This window comes from Podarcis vaucheri, assembly GCF_965113315.1.
Source record: "Podarcis vaucheri genome assembly, chromosome: 5".
Taxonomy (NCBI): domain Eukaryota; kingdom Metazoa; phylum Chordata; class Lepidosauria; order Squamata; family Lacertidae; genus Podarcis; species Podarcis vaucheri.
Window position 1 is genome coordinate 98638351 of NC_138763.1, and position 18659 is coordinate 98657009.

The following is an 18659-nucleotide window of genomic DNA, read 5'->3' on the forward strand; positions in this document are numbered from 1 at the left end:
TAAATAAGCAGGGAGACAATATACAGCCTTGCCGTACTCCTTTCCCAATTTGGAACCAATCAGTTGTTCCATATCCAGTTCTAACTGTAGCTTCTTGTCCCACATAGAGATTTCGCAGGAGACAGATGAGGTGATCAGGCACTCCCATTTCTTTAAGAACTTGCCATAGTTTGCTGTGGTCAACACAGTCAAAGGCTTTTGCATAGTCAATGAAGCAGAAGTAGATGTCTTTCTGGAACTCTCTGGCTTTCTCCATAATCCAGCGCATGTTTGCAATTTGGTCTCTGGTTCCTCTGCCTCTTCTAAATCCAGCTTGCACTTCTGGGAGTTCTCGGTCCACATACTGCTTGAGCCTTCCTTGTAGAATTTTAAGCATAACCTTGCTAGCATGTGAAATGAGTGAAATTGTGCGGTAGTTGGAGCATTCTTTGGCACTGCCTTTCTTTGGGATTGGAATGTAGACTGATCTTCTCCAATCCTCTGGCCACTGCTGAGTTTTCCAAACTTGCTGGCATATTGAGTGTAGCACCTTAACAGCATCATCTTTTAAAATTTTAAACAGTTCAGCTGGAATACCATCACTTCCACTGGCCTTGTTATTTGCAGTGCTTTCTAAGGCCCATTTGACTTCACTCTCCAGGATGTCTGGCTCAAGGTCAGCAACCACACTACCTGGGGTGTACGAGACATCCATATCTTTCTGGTATAATTCCTCTGTGTATTCTTGCCACCTCTTCTTGATGTCTTCTGCTTCAGTTAGATCTTTACCACTTTTGTCCTTTATTATGGTAATCTTTGTACGAAATGTTCCTTTCATATTTCCGATTTTCTTGAACAGATCTCTGGTTCTTCCCATTCTGTTGTTTTCCTCTATTTCTTTGCATTGCTCGTTTAAGAAGGCCTTCTTGTCTCTCCTTGCTGTTCTTTGGAAATCTGCATTCAATTTCCTGTATCTTTCACTATCTCCCTCGCATTTTGCTTGCCTTCTCTCCTCCGCTATTTGTAAGGCCTCGTTGGACAGCCACTTTGCTTTCTTGCATTTCTTTTTCATTGGGATGGTTTTAGTTGCTGCCTCCTGTATAATGTTGCGAGCCTCCATCCATAGTTCTTCAGGCACTCTGTCCAGCAAATCTAAATCCTTAAACCTGTTCCACTGTGTATTCATAAGGGATTTGGTTTAGATTGTATCTTACCTGTCCAGTGGTTTTTCCTACTTTCTTCAGTTTAAGCTTGAATTTTGCTATAAGGAGCTGATGATCTGAGCCACAGTCAGCTCCAGGTCTTGTTTTTGCTGACTGTATAGAGCTTCTCCATCTTTGGCTGCAGAGAATATAATCAATCTGATTTCGATGTTGCCCATCTGGGGATGTCCATGTGTAGAGTCGTCTCTTGTGTTGTTGGAAAAGCGTGTTTGTGATGACCAGCTTGTTCTCTTGACAGAACTCTATTAGCCTTTGCCCTGCTTCGTTTTGATCTCCAAGGCCAAACTTGCCAGTTGTTCCTTTTATCTCTTGATTCCCTACTTTAGCATTCCAATCCCCTATAATGAGCAGAACATCCTTCTTTGGTGTCACTTCGATAAGGTTTTGTAAGTCTTCATAGAACTGGTCAATTTCAGTTTCTTCAGCACCAGTAGTTGGTGCATAAACTTGGATTACTGTGATGTTAAAAGGTCTGCCTTGGATTCGTATCGAGATCATTCTATCATTTTTGAGACTGCATCCCAGTACAGCTTTCGCCACTCTTTTGTTGACTATGAGGGCCACTCCATTTCTCTTACGGGTTTCTTGCCCACAGTAGTAGATATGGTAGTCATCCGAACTGAATTCGCCCGTTCCCGTCCATTTTAGCTCACTGATGCCCAGGATGTCAATATTTATTCTTGCCATCTCATTTTTGACCACATCCAACTTACCCAGGTTCATGGTTCTTACATTCCAGGTTCCTATGCAATATTTTTCTTTACAGCATTGGACTTTCCTTTCGCTTCCATGCATATCCACAACTGAGCGTCCTTTCGGCTTTAGCCCAGCCGCTTCATCAGCTCTGGATCTACTTGTACTTGTCCTCCGCTCTTCCCCAGTAGCATGTTGGACACCTTCCGACCTGAGGGGCTCATCTTCCAGTGTCATAACTTTTATATGCCTGTTGTCTTTGTCCATGGAGTTTTCTTGGCAGGGATACTGGAGTGGCTTGCCGATTCCTACTCCAGGTGGATCACGTTTGGTCAAAACTCTCCACTATGACCTGTTCATCTTGTGTGCCCTGCTCGGCGTAGTTCATAGCTTCTCTGAGTTCTTCAAGCCCCTTCGCCACGGCAAGGCAGTGATCCATGAAGGGGGTAGCTATCATAGCTACTACTTGTTCATTGAGCCACCCTCTGTGAGGGAATGAAGGATAATTGTGGTTGATGAGGGTATATCTGCTTGCACGCCATTTTCCCCTTGTCCACAGGACTCTGGTTGCTCTTCCACTGTGCCCCCTAAATTTTGTGGTATTGTTATTGAACGCAGCTTGGTCCATAATAAGGCCTCGTTGGATGAGGAGGCCAACCTGGTGTGCATTGCCCTCACAAAGCTGCAATTCTCAGTGGGTTAGCAATCTTCCCTCTTCCCAGGCAACTCTAAGAATTGAAGATCTCTGAGCACCCTTAAGAGATTACAGTTCCCAATATTCTTTGGGGAAGCCATAACTGTGGTGTGTGATACTTTTAAAAATGTATAATGCAGAAGGGGCCTCTCACAGATGCCTCAAATTGGTTTCGTTTCTCCACGAACCAAGGCTTTTGTGTTATGGCACCAGTAATTTGGAACACTGGAAATCAAACAAACACTTAAAATCCTAAAAATTGCATTGCAAGAAGCAATTTGATTGGTCCTTTATTTTGTATTTTATCATTGTATGGTTTAATGATTTTATTGTACACTGCCTCAAGGTTTTTTTTTTATGAGTTGGCAGTTTATATAAAAAATATTACAAGTCAAAATCATTTTCCCCTGTTATAGTCAATGACCAGCATTTATTCTTATAAGTAATTTGTCTGTGCTTCTTCTAGTAATTTAAACCAGTGGCCATCACCGCATGTCATAACATTGAATTACAAAACTTAGCTGTGTATTGCATGAGGAAATACTTTATTTTGTCTGTCCTGAACCCATTGCCAGTATGTTTAATTTGGTGACCCTGAGTTCAATTGTTTTCAGGAGAGGTAGTAAAAATTTCTTTATACACTCTCCTTGCGACATTAATAATTTTATAAGCATATCCTGTTTCCACCGAAGAAGACACCTTAGTCTCCTTTCCTCCGTCCCAAATTGAAAAGCCTGGAGCTGTGTTTCCTAGTAGGGAACAAGACACATTCCTGAATTTGGCATTGTGTTTCAAATCCAACATTTTCTGCCTGAAACGTAATGTGCACTGACATCCATGATTGATGGACGACAGTGCCGCGCATGGCATGAACTGGATCTTGATTCTGAATGAGACTTTGTGCTATCATTAGCCAGAGCTCTTGAAACTGTGTATGAAGAGCAATAAAATAGGCTGAACTAGGTGGCCGGCCACAGAGAGAGAGGAAGAAGGGCTTACTTAGCAGCGGGTGAATGGAAAGTCCCAAGGAAATTTGAATGGGCTTGCCATGTTGAGAAGTCTTCTCTGCCCTGTGACAAGGTGTCTGTCCAGCCGTTCTGTGTATTTCCGCTTACATAAGCAGATTGGATCTTAAAGCGCAGTCTGAGCTCAGACCTCTTCAGGTTTCAGTAATATGGTTGCAGGTTCAAAATCTGAATCCCCCAGAACCAAATGAAAAATGTGCAGTCTTGAAGCTTGGCTAGGAGCCAAATGTGGAAAGGGTGAATTATCCAGTTACTGAACTCTCACAGGAGCAGCTGTTCCTCTCGAGAGCTTTCGACTCAACATGGTGGGAATGTTTTGAATGCACAAACGTATAAAATAATCTGGCAAAATTTCAATCACTTTTCAAAGGCAGAATAAAAACTTGAAGGAAAGCCACAGTGCTTTGGAAGCGTGTAGAAGATTTATAGGCCCCTGACAAGCAAACAAGTTGGGGGGGGGGAGTCTCTAAATTCCAGTTGCTGTTTCTCTGTGGAGGCTGCAGCTAGGAATGGAGGATAAATTTGATTCAGTTTGCGTTTAAAGACAAACATACCCAACTCACACTTTCAGAAACGATCTGCAAACCGTAACACAGCCAGCCGTCAAAATTCACACGTTTCCTAATTTTTCAGTGCAGTTTTCCAGCCTAGTAATGTGTACAAATATGCATGTAGCAGGGGGAAGAGTGCATATAAATATGTATATTAGTGGAAGTAAGAACAAAAATACACCGAATTTGAAAAACTGCATGCAAAATTGTGTATATTTAAAAGTTGCACTAAAATCTTGCTGAATTTTCGTGAGAACTTTTTGATACCAGTTTGTGATGATGCTTATTTTTTAATGTGGAGAACAGAACTTTGGAAAGACTGGAAAATGAGAAACCCTTAAAAAACACACCAAATAAATAGCTGTTTATTTTTAATTAAAGGGGTAGAGATCTTTTTTTAAAGAAAAAAATGCACATAAATAAGAAAGCAGATTTGACAGATAATGCCCATCCCTAGTTGCAGTATGGTTGCAGCTGGAAGCATTGTTCTTGTAACAGGGTGTTGAAATAGGTGGTTCAGCTGTGTTGCCAAATGAGGTTGTATGCACCTTGCACACTCAGAGAGCAGAGTTGGAGTGTCTCCAAGAAATCTCAAGTTATACCTTCCCTCCCTCTGAAGCTGCTGCCACATGTGTTTGCCACTGCTTTCCAAAGCCTATGATCCAACATCTGTCAGGGATTTTTTAGCTGTGATTCTTGCATTACAATCAATTTCTTTATTCGACCGATAGTCAGAATTAAAACATTACACAATAATTATAAACTATAACATTATAGGAGATACATAAGTAAGGTAGGGCCACAGAACTAGACCTCTCACAGATAACCCACATCAAAGCATTCAGTTATACGTTTCCGACACTTGAGTGCCAGGAAAAGAAATTTAGCCACTGACAAGGTTGTTTTCCCAGAAGACTTATTTAGCAGATATGCTGTCTGCTCTCCTCTTTGTCGGGAACTGAGCTGGGGTAAGTATGGAGTTATAAGATACTGTCTTAAATCGTTGTAGAAGGGACAGCTCAATAAAATGTGCTCTGTGGATTCTACCTCACCCAATGCACAGTGGCATAATCTCTGGTCATATGGGACTCCTCCATATCTTCCCTTCAGGACCGCCGAGTCAAGAACATTCAGCCTAGCCGCAGTAAATAGTCTGCGGTATTCCACGTAGTGGATATCCGCCAGGTAGCGAGCTGGAGCAGCCCGATACAACTGCTCCCCCAGAAATAACCCAGGTTTCACACGGGCTATGTCCTCCTGTCTGGCAATATCCCTTAATCTTTGCGCGATCATTCTTGCATTACAGAAAGTGGACTAGATGACTCTCGGGGTGCCTTCTATAAGATCAGGGGTCAGCAAACTTTTTCAGCAGGGGGCCGGTCCACTGTCCCTCAGACCTTGTTGAGGGCCAGACTATATTTTGAAGAAAAAAACGAACGAATTCCTATGCCCCACAAATAACCCAGAGATGCATTTTAAATAAAAGGACACATTCTACTCATGTAAAAACACGCGGGCCGGATTTAGAAGGCGATTGCACCGGATCCGGCCCCCGGGCCTTGGTTTGCCTACCCTTGTATAAGATCTTCCTAAGCATTACAGGGGGATGAGAGCATGTTTCCAGTGCTAAATTACTCATGGGTCCTGGCACCAGTGCCCACAATGATTATGTGGAGTCATCTGTCCCTTTGGGGGTTTCCAGTTTGCTGGACTCACTGCTTTCTATGATGTACATAGTGACACCACCTCCAATAGGCCCTTCCAGTAGATTTTGTGTCCACAGACACAACTGTTCCCATTAGATGCCATCCTGTAAGACCAAGCACTCTAGTTCACCTATCATGGTTCAGAGGCTTTTAGCATTAGTGTATAAGCACTTGCGAGGGACGCAGGTGGTGCTGTGGGTTAAACCACAGAGCCTAGGACTTGCTGATCAGAAGGTCGGCGATTCGAATCCCCACGATGGGGTGAGCTCCCGTTGTTCGGTCCCTGCTCCTGCCAACCTAGCAGTTCGAAAGCATGTCAAAGTGCAAGTAGATAAATAGGTACCGTTCTGGCGGGAAGGTAAACGGCGTTTCCGTGCGCTGCTCTGGTTCGCCAGAAGCAGCTCAGTCATGCTGGCCACATGACCCGGAAGCTGTATGCCGGCTCCCTCGGCCAATAAAGCGAGATGAGTGCCGCAACCCCAGAGTCGGTCATGACTGGACCTAATGGTCAGGGGTCCCTTTACCTTTACCTTTTTATAAGCACTTGCATGCAGCACTTAGGTTTTTGCCTGCAGTTGTCTCTCAGTTGCTCTCCTGCGACCTTTTATTTGCAATGCCTAGTTCTGTGCCTCCTGTAATTAAGTGTACATCAGTTTTATCACCTTCACCCCCAGGGAAAGATTCGTTCTGACTCTTCTCAGCTCCTGTCGGATTTTCCCGCTCAATCACTGGAGAGCCAGCGTGGCGTAATGGTTAGAAGGAACACGGGTGGCTCTGTGGTCTATGTTATGGTAGAGGCCCATAGAAGGAACTTCATACTCTGCTCTCAAAGTGCACAGGAGTTTGGCCTTTCGTTTTTCCCATCCAAAGTAACGGTTCATTATATATATTTCCCCCCCAATATTATTTATTGAGTTTCATACAAATACAACACATACTGTAAAACCAATGAAACAAAAATTAAAAAGAGAAATAAAACAAATAAAACGAATAATAACAAAAGATATAACCACAGACATATAAACAATAAAAATTAATTATTTAATTAAACTTCCAACCTCATAAACATATTGCTTGACTTCCTCTAGTCCCTTCCATCTGAATTTCCTTGTAACTAAATGTAGCAGTTTTCCAATATCATTATTCAAAAAACAATATTCCAATTATAATCAAATCTCTTAACTTTTCTTAACATTCTATATCTCATTTATTTAATTAAATCCTAATTTAATCCTAGGCCTATTTAGTACTTTCAGGTATCTTCTAATGTTTGATATTACAATATTTATTCAAATAGTCTTTAAATTTCTTCCAATCTTCTTGATATTCCTCTTCTTTCTGGTCGCGGATTCTTCCAGTGAGGTCAGCCGGCTCCATAAAGTCCATCATCTTCATCTGCAATTCTTCCACAGTTGGTAGTTCTTGTGTTTTCCACTTTTTGGCTATTAAAATTCGTAACAGTTCATTGTAATAGCTGCAGAAAAGATGTGACATGTAGGGTTTTCACAGTGAGTCCCCATGGCTGATGTAATGACTCAGTCCAGGATCTCCATAGTCTGATAATCGTACAAACATAATGAAGATGTTTCAGGTGAAGGGAAGCTTTCCCTGCTTGTAGGCAAGTCAAATCTGTCACCATTTTTGAATGAACAACTCAGGCAATGTTAGATCTGTTGCTAGAAAGGGACAGATATATTCTGCTTAATGAAGAACGTGATGTTTAAGAAAATTAATCTCAAACTGGTGGCACGTTGCTGTGTTGCAAAATCAATGAACTGGCATAGTTTCCACATTTTTAAAGAGCCTCATTTGTATTGTCTGCTCTTGTTATATAGCATTTCACCAAACAAATATTATTCATTCCCCTTTAAAAATAGTTGCAGTGGGGTGAAGTGTACTACTTAGCCCTAGTAATACACTAGGCACTAACCAATTAACAACAACAATAACAACTAATATAATATAATATAATATAATATAATATAATATAATATAATCTACTGCCTTTCATCCAAGGATCACAGGGTGGTATGTTTTTTTTTTTTTGTGTGTGAGTGTGTTTGTTTGTGTGTGTGTAAGTCTGGGGCTTATTTCCCCTTGGGGATGAATAGGGATGGGACTCAAGACTTTTCTTAACTGGGTTTGTGTTCCAAGTTTGTGTCACAGTTGCTCAGTCCACGATGATGCTAAACTTGTTGCACCAGTATGGTCTCATTCCTCAGCCTGGAATGTCAACAGTGAACTCAATTCTGGTGTTGATTTTTACAATTCCAGCCAAAAAGATCTCCCTGCAAATGCGAATTGTGTGCCCCAAGGGCACACAAAAACAACTCCCATCCTTGGATCCTGTTTTTGGGTGCAAGCACCAAAAAACACAGCAGAACGTACTTCTGTGAATAAACATATATAAGATGGGTGGTGCCTTTGTGATCCCTTGAGGCAGTTGATGTTCTGCCTTTTCCTGTGATTTCTCCCAAGCTTTTGAATACCTCCTACCACTTTCTAAAATGTGTGGTGCTTTCTGGGGCTCAGGGCGCTCTTCAATGGTGGGCAGAGGTGCTTGCACAAAATTATTTCACCCACTGCTGTTTCATGCTAGGATTGGTGGGGTGATTGACATTAGAAGTCTAGCAGAAGAAAGTGCTATTGAATTCAGTGACACTTGCTCTCAGCTAAGCAGAGTTTGGATTGTTGCAGAGTTCTGTATTTTTCCAATTTTTTTTTATTGTAAGGAAATGTAAAAAAATTGGGAGTCATCTTATACACAGATAGTGCATGGGGGAACAGGCGATTGGTGGCAGCCACGAGCGGGAGATTGTCAGTGGCGATTGGGTGGGTGATTGGTGACTGTGGCAAGGCCTGCTGACGATTGGCTGCTGCTGCGGCAATTGGGCGGGCAGTTGGCAGTGAGCGGGCGGATGATTGGTAGCTTCGGCGAGGCATGCGATTGGCAGCAGTGAGCGATTGTTGGCAACCCCCCCAAAAAAAGCTCAACAACTCTGGGCAATCCCCCCCATTTCCCTAATTTGGTGTCCCAAAAAATAGGGGTTGTCTTATACACGGGGGCGTGTTACACACAGAAAAATACGGTAAACAGCAATCCAAAGCCCATCCTAAAGCCAGATGTGCTGTTGATGTCTTTAAAATACTTTTTCATTAAAAGTGAAGTTAATGGGAAGGCTGTGAATGGGATGTGGCAACCTATGTAGGATCCAGGAGGAGGGGGCGGCGAGTTTTTGTGACTTTAATAGCTAAACAGAAGACACCGAGTGCTGTTGCTAAGGATAGATAGAGGTGTTGCACCTAGCTTGTATATCTGAGTTTCCAACACTGGCTGCAACCTCTGTTGCTGCTATTTGTTCTTTAATTTGTGTTTATGCAATTTCTGCCTTCCCTTCAAGGCTTTATTATTATTCATCCTCCACTGATCTAATGTTTTGGATACTCAATAAAATTACCACAAATGTTCTGACACACTGGGGTAGTCTTGTTCACCGATGTTTAATTAATTAAACAACATAGTTTTATTTGGGTTTTGAACAAATGTGCAATTAATTGTTACTGTTCTGAAGTTTATTGTGTTATATGGGTCCTTAGTGGGTCAGGCAAACTACTGTTCAAAACAATGGTTTTCTTTAGGGTGGCGCAGGGGGAGAGTTTATGTAACGAAGCCAGGGTGGGGTGGGGGCTGAAAAAGTTTGGGAACCACTGGATTAGACCGTTGAGACATTTGGATGGCATGTAAAATTAATATGGCAAAAGTTTTCATTTTTGTTTACGGCAATATAGAAAATATTTCTAAACTCCACATAAAAGTAAGCCAAATTTAGTTTATTAAAACAGCTAAAACAACTTAAATCAGTGATGGCCAAACTCCAGCTGTTTTGGGACTACAACTCCCATTACCCCTAGCTAACAGGACCAGTGGTCAGGGATGATGGGAATTGTAGTCCCAAAACAGCTGGAGGGCCAAGTTTGGCCATCACTGACTTAAATGGTTTACCATATATAATAGAAATAAACTTGCTAAATCTAAATCGGCTCTCCTTATATGGTCAAGACCAGCACTTTGAATTCGGAACAGAAACTGATTGGCAGTAAGTGCAGTTGGGCGTGGATTGGTGTTACAGTGGTACCTCAGGTTACATACGCTTCAGGTTACAGACTCCGTTAACCCAGAAATAGTATCTCGAGTTAAGAACTTTGCTTCAGGATGAGAACAGAAATCGTGCTCCAGCGGCATGGCAGCAGCAGGAGGCCCCATTAGCTAAAGTGGTGCTTCAGGTTAAGAACAGTTTCAGGTTAAGAACGGACCTCCAGAATGCATTAAGTACTTAACCGAAGGTACCACTGTATATGCTCAAACTGTCTTGCCCCAATGAGTAACCTGGCTGCTGAATCTTGCAGCAGCTGAAGTTTCTGAAATGACTTCTGAGGCAGCCCCACGTCTAATATTTTGAAGTAATCTAACCTAGTGGCTACCAGAGCATAGATGGCAGACGTTAGGCTATCCCTATCCAGATAGGGGCGGGAAGTGGGTGGCGCTGTGGGTTAAACCACAGAGCCTAGGGCTTGCCGATCAGAAGGTCGGCGGTTCGAATCCCTGCGACGGGGTGAGCTCCCGTTGCTCAGTCACTGCCCCTGCCAACCTGGCAGTTCGAAAGCACGTCAAAGTAAAAGTAGATAAATAGGCATCACTCTGGCGGGAAGGTAAACGGCGTTTCCGTGCGCTGCTCTGGTTTGCCAGAAGCGGCTTAGTTGTGCTGGCCACAAGACCTGGAAGCCGGCTCCCTCGGCCAATAAAGCGAGATGAGTGCTGCAACCCCAGAGTCTGCCACGACTGGACCTGATGGTCAGGGGTCCCTTTACCTTTACCTTTCTCCAGATAGGGGCACAGCTGGGCCACCTGCTGGAACTGATGGAAGGAACTCAGTGCCACGGAGGCCACCCAAGTTTCAAGAGCAGCCATGGATTCAGAAGAAACCTGAAGCTACATAATCACTCCTTCAGAGGAAGTGTAACCCCATCAAGAGCAGGCAACCTGCCAGCCATCCAGTTTAGAGAACTGCCGCCTATCAGTGCCCCAGTCTTAATCTGGATTGAGCTTCAGTTTATTGACTCTCATCCAACCCATTACTGAGGCAAGACACTGGTCCAGCACTTCCGCTGCCTCACCTGCAGATGTAAAGAGAAGTAGAGCGGTGTGCCTTCAGCATACCGCTGACAATGTACTCCAGAATTATGGATAACCCCATTCAGCGGTTTCATGTAGATCAGAGGTCAGCAACTTAAGGCCCATGGGGTGGAAGCAGCTTGCGGAGGTCACTTGACCGGCCCATGAACCGCTCCCGAACTGAGCTGCCCACTCACGCGCTGCGCTAAACCAGTGCGGTGTGGCGTAGGGACTCGCTTCCGTGGCGCAAAAAATCGTGTCTGTGTACATGCAGTTGCTGAAAATCGCAGGCAGCCGCGCGATCCGGCCCACGGAGGGATCTCCACGGAACCGATCCGGCCCAGGCAAGATAACGTATATACTCGAGTATTAGCCGACCCGAATATAAGCCGTGACACCTAATTTTAGCACAAAAAACTGGGGAAACTTATTCACTCAAGTATAAGCCGGTTCACCACACCATTAACCTGGTGGTGGCGGCAGCGGTGGAGGAAGAACAAGCAGCCCAAAAGGGCTGCTTTTGGGCTGCTTGTTCCTCCGCCGCCATCACAGACGGCGGCAAGGGTGGCGAAGGAGGAAGGAACAGCCCAAAAGGGCTCCTTTTGCGCCGCTCGTCCCTCCGCCACCGCCTCTGCTGCTCACAAGAGCAGACATAGGAGCCGTGGTTGGGAGAGGCGCTGCTCCTGTGCCTGTCCTTGTGAGAGGCGGGCGGCGGTGGGACCAGCGGTGAGAAAGGGCTCCTTTTGGGCTGCTCATCCCTCCGCCGCCACTGCCCACCTCACTCGAGTATAAGATGAGGGGGGCTTTTTCAGCATTAAAAATATGCTGAGAAAGTCGATTTATACTCGAGTATATATGGTAAACCTTGGTGACCCCTGATGTAGATGTTGAACAGTATAGGGGATAAAACTGAACCCTGGGGAACCCCACATTGAAGGCTTCAGGGGCCTAAAGAGTACTCCTCAAGCATCACCTTTGGGAATGATCACCCAAGTAGAACTAGAACTATTGCAAAGCGGTGCCTAACTCGGACGTCTGCTCCAGAAGGATACCGTGGTTGATGGTATCAAAAGCCACTGAGAGGTCAAGAAGAATTAAGAGGGACACATTTCTTTCTCTCCTGGCAGAGGTCATCATACAGGGCAACCAAAGCAGTTTAGGTGCCAAAGCTGGGCCTAAACCCCAATTGAAATGGCCCATTAGTTGTGTCATTAGTTACTATGTGCAGGCTGCCTTTGGGATTTTGATAATTATGTATTGCTGTTTTTATCTTTTTGCTTTTTTGTATGCGCCCTCATTTTTGCCTAAATGGCAATTCACCTGCCAAGCATAATTTGTTTTTATTTTGATAGTCAAGCAGTATATACATTTTATGAGAAATATAATTCATTGTGTTTCCTTTTGCCTTTTGGATCTCCCCCCACATCTTGGGGCCTGAGTTTACAACTCGAATGCCATATTGACCTCCACTGGCTGCAGTTGCTTGGCTGAATTTGAGTGATTTTCCCAGAGGACAGAGTTCTTGGGGGTCTCTAGCCAGTTTCACACACACTCTTGGCTGACTGTAGCTAGTCAAGTTGAGCTACTCATTTTGGTCCATTCTGTGATGGTTTCCTCTCTTATGGAGGGACTCCTATCCTCCTCTCTTGAAGGAGGCAATTGTGTGTTTTCTACTTTAGAAGTTATCCCCTGAATCTAACTAATCTGTTCAGTTTTATGGGCAAAGTTTATTTGTTTGTTTGTTAAATTTCTACCTTACCCTTCCTCTGAAAGGATGGGGTGGTAGCAGTTTGGCTCTGGGACATTCAGGAGGGAAATGATCATATAGATCGTTATCAATCTGACTTCAGGCTAAGTTTTGGTTGGCAACTGTGTTGGTTAACTGGTGGATCTATGCTATGGGTAGGCAAACTAAGGCCCGGGGGCCGGATCCGGCCCAATCATCTTCTCAATCCGGCCTGCGGATGGTGTTTTTACATGAGTAGAATGTGTCCTTTTATTTAAAATGCATCTCTGGGTTATTTGCGGGGCATAGGAATTCGTTCATATTTTTTTTCTTTCAAAATATAGTCTGGCCCGCCACAAGGTCTGAGGGACAGTGGACCGGCCCCCTGCTGAAAAAGTTTGCTGACCCCTGATCTATGCAGTGCTTTTTTTCTGGGGGGACGCAGGGGTACGCATACCCGTAAACATTTTGTGAATCTAAGTTTGGCCTCATTGAGGGGCAGTATTTCAATGAGTAGGAAAATGAGAGTTCCCCTAAACATTTTTTTAAAAAAACTGGATCTATGTCAAGAGATATATAGGGGCCTATCCAAGCAGGCTGATTTTCTTGGATCTCTGTTGCTACCATTGTGACCTTTTGAGGCATTGCAATGTGCAATCTCCTTGTTAGGAAGATCCCAGAAAGTAATCTTGGTGCATTTATGCTTTGCACTGCTTTGTGGAACTTGTCTAGTGGAGCTCCTCAAGATCTGATCTTGTCCACAAGATTCTTCAATATCTACATGAAACTTCTAGGAACAGTGTATTTGGAGATCTGGCATGATCGTACCACCACTTGGGTGGCAAAAAGCTGCCTATAGATAAAATGGCACCAATAAGTTGATTACACCCAGCTCTACTTTTTTCTGCCAGGCCTGGGTGAGGAAGTGGTAACTGAGAACAGATGTCTGGTGGCAGTGATAGACTACAGGAAGAAGAATAAAATGAAACCCATACGCTGAGGTCTTCAGAAGAATACCTGCTCCAAGTAAAAACCCTACATAAGTATGGGAGTGGCATGTCAAGATGCAATGGGATCCGCTCTTCAGAATGCACTCCCTAGGGAAGCTTGCCACGCTGGTTCTCTTCTTATCCTCCAGAAACTTTTTGTTCCAAGTTGGTATTTGGGATGGGAGGCAGATGTTGCTTTACTGAGTGGGTGATATACAACTAAGTCATATTTGGAGCAGCCCCATTGAAATTTGCTGAGAATGATTAAATATTGCCCACTGTTTCTTCTGTAGTGCTTTGTTTCTTTCATTTATAAAAGTATTTATATGCCACCAGATCGTAAAACACCAGTGTGGTGTGCAACAATAAAACATAAAACTGCATTTGAAATAGTACAACATAATCGGAAAAATGACTTGCTAATTCAGAATGTTTTAAGCAGTTGCAGGCGGAATAAAAAAATAACTGAGAGACGCCTCAGTGTCAAAATCAAGAATGCCTGCCGAATTTCTGCTGGAAAAGTATTCTGTAGCAAGGGAGCAACAAAATTAAATACCTGGTATCTACTTGAAGCCAGTTTAGCTTCTGTGATATGGGGGAAATCTGGATGCTCTCAGGGACTGAGCTGTGATGTAAGCGTTCAATTGGTCTTTAAGATATGTGGGACCCTAGTTCTTCAGGGCTTTATATACCAATCTGAGCCAGAAGCATATGGGAGCCGGTGTGTATATTCTAGCAGAGATGTCTCATACTGTGTTGCTTGTCTGCCCCCACCAGCAGTCAGTAGCTTGCTGAGACCCTTAAAGCCAGAACTATTCTATCATTTTCTGGCCAGATTCATAGTCTCCATTCCAAGAATCTTGGTCCCGACTAAGACAGACAAATTTCATAACTTCATCCCACCCTCTTGCTGGTATGATTTGATCTCTAAAATGGCCAGTGATTTTCATACAGCGTTAGAAGGAATTCAGGCATGGTAGCCCATAACAGTATTTTGAAATCTACGCAGTTGCATAAATCAGGGTTGATATTGTTGCTATGCAAGTACCATTTGTGCCGTTTTCCTAGTGTGAGACTTGATTCCTATTCACTAGCTAAGTTTTTCTTCCAGCCAGGTGCAGGTTAACAAGAGCCTTGCCATTGTGAACACCTCTGAATCTTGAGATAGGGTAAGAAATTCTGGTGTTTAAATATGTTAAGGTTGTGTTATTCATAGCTGTCAAGTGTCCCGTATTTGGCGGGACAGTCCCTTATCCCAGAGCCATGTCCCGCTGCTGTCCCTTATTGATGATGTCCCTTAAATAAGCTACTGAAGGTAATGGGGCCCTTTCTATTTCCAGCTGTCCTTTGCCAACAACAAATTGTTGCCTTTTTGTGTTGAATATGTGTGATATGGTAATTTATGGACCTAATAGGTATCTAAAGCCATTTGCACACAACAAAATATGCATTTTATCAAAGTAATTGTTGATCCCTTATTTTCAAGGCTGCTGGCCCCTTATTTTCAAATCTGTAAGTTGACAGCTATGGTGTTATTTTAATTCATTTAAAACATTTATATGCTGCCTTTGAGAAAACCCTTCCAAGAAGGCTTACCATAGAACCCGGTTTCATTTTCTTGATTGCTCACTGATTTTACACTCCATGATATGTCTGCATGAGCAGGAGATTGCTGCTGTTTGCAGGCTTCTCTGGCTTTCCACGGGATTCTGCCTGGCCGCTGTGGGAACAGGATTCCCCTTAGTTCTCCAAAGGCATCAATATGATGACAAGGGAACTGTTATTGGAGCTAGTTGTAGGGCAATGCACTGTGCAACGACAGTAATCTCTGTTCAGCACCAATCTATGTGATGGTGACAGGGATCCCCTCCGAAGTCTCTGCGGAGGAGAACATGCTGCAAAAATGTTGATAGGCACCGACTGTTTGATATGGAAACTGTTAAGTTGTGGGTAGACATAGCAGACGACACAGAGATTCTTCAAACAGCTCTTGTTTCTTCACAGGCCAGAACAGAACTGAACTGAAGGGTTCAGCCAGCCTGCTTATATAGAGCTCCAGTACAACGTAACTTTAACAATTTTCTAAAACTATCCAATCACTGAATGTCACTTTCGATCCCTTATTTGCATAACTATCTACAGTATCCCCCTGCTGGCCCAGGGTGAGAACTTCAGTACATAACAGAAACAGATGATATTTAGGTAAACTGCTTCACACGGAGGGTCCCATTCAGCTGATAGTGAATAGTCTTCGATAGGACTTTCCTCCCAAATATTCTCTTTCCTACATGAATGAGTCTGATCTTTTAAAAAGAGTCACCTACATTAAGGATCCCTGCAGTATGTCTTACGGCAGTGAATTCCATAACAGTGGGTTGTTTGTAGCACTTTTGTCCTTCTTCGGCCTGCTGTCCATTAATTTCATTGGCCCTGCTTACAAATCATCTCAATCCATAGTTAAACCATGGCATTTCACTAGTATTTAGCCATGGCTCACAGTGAATATTGCATCTGTAAAGTATGGGCCAATGTTCATTTGTTAACTAAATTTCATGCAAAGCAAAGAATAAAGCATAGCAGGAACATTTTGTGTACAATGCAAGGGCTGGGTGGGAGATTTGATCGTTTCTATTTGGAAAGAAGGTTTTTCTAAAAAAAGACCTTACCCAAATAAGTCGTTGGACGTGTCTGGAAGCATGCAGAGTGCTGTTTTCCTTTTGATAGCTGGGGCAGACTTTTTAGCAGTTACATATGAAGACGCATCATTCTTATACCCCCCCCCCCAAGTTTGCTCTTGCTCAGTCAAAGAGTAAGAATTGTCTGCTTTCTTTGTATTCACCCAGTTCACTGATCTGAGCATTCCTCTTGATTCAAAGGAGGTGATTCAAGCAGAGGTTACTAAATCCATTACTTTTGTAGTGTTTCCTGAAAATAGCAGCAGCTTCCTCTTAATGTGGGTCCTGCTGCATCTCTGCATTGGGAATAACTCAATCAATCAATCAATCAATCAATCACACCTGATGCAAGTGAATGATCACTCTCCAGAAGAGGTTGATTTGAAGGGGCCAAGTCCAGACAACGAATTATGCAAAAATACGGTAGGATAAGAACCCCCCCCCCCCATGGATAAGAACCTTGGGTGTGTTTAATTATTTGTTTCTTGTGTTCACGCAGTTTGAGAATTGTTCATGGAGAGAGGAGAGTGCTTCCTATCTCTCTGTGTGGATTTCTGCATTTTGGACCATTTCCTGTTTCAGGTTCATATCCGTTTCCCACCCAATATATGTTTGTTTAACTTTAATAAAATGTGTGTAAGCAAAGGTTTTAGATCCCCAGGGGTCTGTTTAGATATCACTACTTCCTAACATTCTCCCTTCCTTTTAATATCTCAAGCTCAGGATAATGTTTCTCCAGATGCATCAGCTTTCAATGTTTACGTTGACTCTCACTTAGTAGACTCTCACTTTATTTTCTGCCAAAGGCCTTAGCCTTTTCCAGGCTCTTAATATTGTCTCACTCCGGACCTACTGGCCTGTGCAGATGGTCCTTAATCAGCTGCCAACTTGCAGTTTGGACGTTCTGCTCCTAAAGGAAGCACAAGGAATGCCTGGTGCTAAATCAAAATGGCGATACTGCAATCAGTAAGTGGCTTTTCCGACAGGCTTTTTACTTTCCTTATTGCAATTTGCGTTTGATTGGAAAACACTGGTTTGTTTTAATGATAAACCAAACTAGGGCTTACTGGGGCTGCACAAATGTAACAGCTCCTGCAGAGGAGCTTTCAGCTGTAGTGTGAGCAGGAACTAAAGTGATTTAGAAATGGTTGTATTGGGGGGGGGGAGGGAGGCAGGAATCAGTTCTGGGTGTCACCAGCAGGGAAAGAAAGCTAAGTTTGCTAGCAGCACACCGCTAAGTAAAGTTTGTTCCTTCTTTTTTTTTTTAAAAAAAAATATTTATTAAAGTTTTTTTAAAAATATAACAATGAAAATGAAAAATAAAAAGAAACAAAATACAACATAAAAACAGTTAAAAAACAAATAGTTTTCCATAACATATCTTCCTTACACTTGTTTCCCCAGACCTCCTCATACCTCCCTTCTTTGTATTCCACTTCAATTTGTTAGTTCAGCAAATCCTTACCATTAAGCTTTTACCCATTTGTAAACCTTTTTTTCCCCCATATCTCCTAAAGCATTACAGCTGGAAACCCCTTAGTTTCTATCCAACATCCTTCTAACATTCATTAATTTTACAATATTTCTGTAAATAGTCTTTAAATTTCTTCCAGTCTTCTTTCACCAACTCTTCTCCCTGGTCTCGGATTCTGCCAGTCATTTCTGCCAATTCCATGTAGTCAATCACCTTCATCTGCCATTCTTCCAGAGTAAAGTTTGTTCCTTCTAATCCAGTCTCTGCGGCTTTTTTTTGTAATCTTGCAAATGCTACATGCAGCCGTCCAGTGAGCTCCCCTCCCCCTGGATGCTGCTCAGCAGATTGGTGGAAGAAGTCCAAAAGAGTGGACAAGCTTTTCTTTCCGGCCCTAAGGGCACCATTGGTGCTGGACAGCTTCTACTGGATTTGGCTCCATGGAACGCAGAAGACTGTTACATCTACAGCTGCCCGTCTGCTTCTGGCAGAGTCTTCCTATCAGTAGCAGAGGTGCTGCAACAGAAGCAGCCACACTCGGTTTTTGTACTATGCAACCAGTTCATAAACTCGCCTCTACTCAAGCTAGGCAGCTTCGTTAGAGGTTGGGAATGGGGATGCAATGGCTGTTCTTCCATGGAGTCAGGGGATAGGCGGAAAGGGGGAATCTTCTCTTGCCATGTCCTTCTTCCTTCTCTCTACAAAGAAGTAAGTGTCCATACTAGTTGGAAAGTAGCAGTAAAATTTTAATAAA

General features: G+C 43.2%; 1 protein-coding gene across 3 annotated transcripts in view; it reads left to right on the plus strand.

Annotated features, from left to right (window-relative positions):
* NTF3 (neurotrophin 3) overlaps positions 1-18659 on the plus strand; it is a 71835-nt gene that overhangs the window by 48691 nt on the left and 4485 nt on the right. The window contains exon 1 of one of the 3 annotated variants that reach the window (XM_082223319.1): positions 14855-14928. The exons of the other annotated variants lie outside the window; for them this stretch is intronic. The gene's annotated coding sequence lies outside the window, so the exon portion shown is untranslated. Of the gene's footprint in view, positions 1-14854; positions 14929-18659 lie in introns of those variants that run through there. 3 annotated transcript variants of the gene reach the window in all.